Source organism: Cucurbita maxima, unplaced genomic scaffold, assembly GCF_002738345.1.
Source record: "Cucurbita maxima cultivar Rimu unplaced genomic scaffold, Cmax_1.0 Cma_Scf00035, whole genome shotgun sequence".
In the NCBI taxonomy this organism is placed as follows: domain Eukaryota; kingdom Viridiplantae; phylum Streptophyta; class Magnoliopsida; order Cucurbitales; family Cucurbitaceae; genus Cucurbita; species Cucurbita maxima.
Genome location: NW_019272051.1, coordinates 1,739,327 through 1,743,001, shown reverse-complemented (window position 1 = coordinate 1,743,001; position 3,675 = coordinate 1,739,327). Strand labels below are relative to the sequence as shown.

Below are 3,675 nucleotides of genomic sequence, written 5' to 3'. Positions count from 1 at the left end.
ATCCTTAATAGAAAAATGCCAAGGATGGAATTCAAAAATACGTCATTATCACGAGAAAATTTATGAACCGAAAGAAGATGTTTGAAAATTTCAGGCACATGCAAAATATTACGCAATGCAAGAGGACGAGTAGCAGTATTAATTAGAGAATGACCAGTATGCAAAACATGCAAACCTGCTCCATTGTCGACTTTAACTTGTTCACCTCCATGATAGCGTTCACGCACAGCGAGACGATCCAGGTCACTAGTGTTATGATCCGTAGCGCCTGTGTCGTTGTACCAATTTGGGTCAATCTTGTAAGAGGAAGTAGCCGCCAGTGCCGTAGGAGGAGTAGAAGAAGGTTTATCTTGATAGAACTCATCCATCCTATGCTAGCAGCGGATAGCAGTATGCCCCACTTTGCCGCAGATCAGGCAGGAAGGACGAGCAGAAGGGCCACGGCGATCACCAGCAGGATGAGAGGGTGCATAACCTTGAGAGCGACCACGACCACGATTCTTCTGCTGACCACCACGACCAGCATAATTGGCAGAAGATCCAAGATTTAACTCAAGTTCAACAAGACCAGTATAATTGATAGAAAATCCCGAATTCAACTGAAGTTCCGCCTGGTGTTGTAGTTGGCGAGCTTCAAACGTCATTAGATGTGCAAACACATCATCAAGCGTGAGGGCTTCACTCTTGGTAGTCATTGAGGTGACGAAGGGATCATAGTCAGGGCCAAGACCAACGAGAAGATACGCAATCACATCATCATCCTACAAAGCAGAGCTGGCGGCGGCCAGCTCGGTGGCCAGCCCTTTGATCTTGCAAAAATAATTTGCAGCAGATTGATCTCGTTTTTTGGACGTGGCGAGCTCAACACGAATCTGAGTAGTGCGAGCACAAGTTGATGACAAAAACATTCGCTGCAGGGTATCCCACGCCTCCTTGGATGTAGTAGCGGTAACTACATCGTGAAGAATCTCCTCAGACATGGAGGAGAGAAGGCTGCTAAGGACCTGTTGATCCTGATCATACCACTGATTATAGGCCGGATTAGAGACCAGCTCAGCACCAACAGCAGTTGAGGAAGGGACCAGCTTGGCAGGTGCGGTATTGGTGCCATCGAGGTAGCCCATAAGCTTCGCACTCCATAGGTAGGGGAGGAGCTGGGCGCGCCATATGATGAAGTTGTTTTTGGTTAGACGAATTGTGACAGCATGGTGTAGCGGGATTGGGCCAAAGGTCGCCATGGTAGTTGAGACGGTGTTGGAGATGGTGGATGGAGAGGAGGAAGAAGATATGGTAGACATTTAAAAAATAAACCTTGACTCTTCTACCATGTTAGGTTGAATGGCACAATGACCTCACCTAGGGTCACGACATGTATTTATAGATGTGTATAATGAAATTACATTCTAAATCATAGATTTAGTAACAAACCATGAAATCATAGATTTGGTAACAAACTAGTAAATCACTAAATTATCTTATTATATACATATATGATTATTCTACGTTTAACAATTAAAAGACAAAACAAAAATAGAGAGAGAAAAAAAAGACTGGGAAAATTTGAAAGTAAGAATCAGGGATTGATCAACAAAATTGGCTAATAATATAGAATTGGTGAGATTTTGTGAACATACTCCATAGAGGAAAGATTTAGGTAACGGAAGATAAAATAGACTAAACATGAGATTGCAATTGTAATTACAAATGAAAAGAAATATCTAAGAGCAGAATCAGTACAAGAAACTCCAATATCTTACCTAAAACAGTAATAACAAAAAATGAGATCTTAAACAGTAATAACAAAAAAAATATATATATATATATATATATTAATAAAAATAGAATTTTATATATATATATATATATATATATATATATATATATATTATAACGTTTCAAGACTGTATTCATGCAAAGTATTTAGTGCTCGCATAAAGTCTAACACATGAACCATTGTAAAATTTAGAGAATTAGACAAAAAAAAAAAAAAAGAAAAGAAAAAAAATCAAACGGATAGATTGGTGATACCATAAGGTAGGCAGCCTTACTATAAGATAAGCTAAAAATTGTATGAGTTACAATTTATGATGTATGAATTGTATCGTATGATGTCGAATACTAGTATATAATGATGTATGAGTATATGATGGTGTATGAGTATATGATGATGTATGAGTTATGATGCTTGATGATGTGCGTAATATATATATTTCGATGAATGACGTACTTGATATGCTTAATGCATTTTATGGAAATATTGTGAGTATGATGATTGCATGACATTTGTCTTAATATATTGATGTTTTCCATATTAAGCATGCTATATGATAATGAGTGTCATATTGAATCATGCCGATAGACCGACACAGGACACACCCTAAGAGCATGAAAATGATATTAATATAAATATCCAATGAGTATGTGTTACTTTATGTAACAAAGAGATGAGATAGAGGGTTGTGTCAGAAGAGATGATAAGATGAAAATTAGAGGGACCTCATGCATGTTGTATGTTCATAAGCATAGGGATACTTCCCCAGAGACAATGACTGCGGATGTGCACAGTATGATGATGAGGGTGTTCATGGGGAGCATGACACCAAAGGGTTCCGCTAACTTTCAGATGTCGCTACAGATTAGCTTGACCAGAGAGGGTCCAGGGGGTGTGCGACCCCCTCGAGATTCACATTCACACGTGTGGGTCGTGTGTATGGAAAAGATATGTCCGAAACTGGAGGCCACCCATAGAGAATAGAGATATGTCTCGAAAGCATGATTGCATGTGTTTGCATTTCCATGACCCCTATAGTGGGTCCACTTATTGAGTATTCTTCGAAATACTCAGGCCGTGTGCCACATCATTTTTAGGTAAAGGCAAAAGCACACGTACGGAGGACGGCGACATTGTGAGTAGAGACTATGGCACGTGCATAGGGTAGACTCATTTAAATTTCTAGTCTTAAGTTAGAATAGGTTGTTTTGCATTTCATAGTTTTAAATTATTTTGTATTTGTCTTTATTTTCTCTAAATTTCAGTACTATTTAAACATGTAAGACATGTTTTCCAAAAATAGAATATGTTTTAAATATTTTTGACGTTTATACTATAAATGATTTTTTCTTTTAGGAGTTATATTTCTGCATAGATAATAAACATTAGACGTTAGTAGCAACTATGAATATGTAGAAATTTAGGGTCGTTGCATACAAATAAGAAGTTTTGAGACAAAAATCGAGTGAATATGATTTCTAAAACACGAGAAAAAAAAACTCTTTAATTATTGGTTTCATTCCTCTCATATTTTCTAAATTTTAGAAGCTATAGTTCATTAAATTCATAAAAACAAGTATTATGAAAGATTTGAGAACAAAAATGGACAAAAAGGCATTTACCCGATTCAAATTCCATGGCCACGTAAAGTTTTATGTTTTTAAATTGAATTGGAGATTATGAGCAATGTATTCCTCCAAACTAATAAAATTCATTTTATGGAAATTTAGGGATGATGTTTCATGAAGGTCATGAAGGTTGAAGAGTTCTAGGATTAGTGGAATTAAACAAACTCTTATTGAATCTGCTATTTTGATATTGCGAGAAATTCCAAATTCATCACCCGGTCTATAAACCTTGAATTTAAATGTAACGGATCAGATTAAAAAAAAAAAAAAAAAAAA

At 36.8% G+C, this 3,675-nt stretch overlaps 1 non-coding gene across 1 annotated transcript; it reads right to left on the bottom strand.

Annotated features, from left to right (window-relative positions):
• Nucleotides 1-631: 631 nt before the first annotated feature.
• On the bottom strand, nucleotides 632-770 carry LOC111468006. The gene has a single exon (XR_002714689.1). It is a non-coding gene; the product is annotated as a small nucleolar RNA Z247 (small nucleolar RNA).
• Between the last annotated feature and the right edge of the window lie 2,905 nt (nucleotides 771-3,675).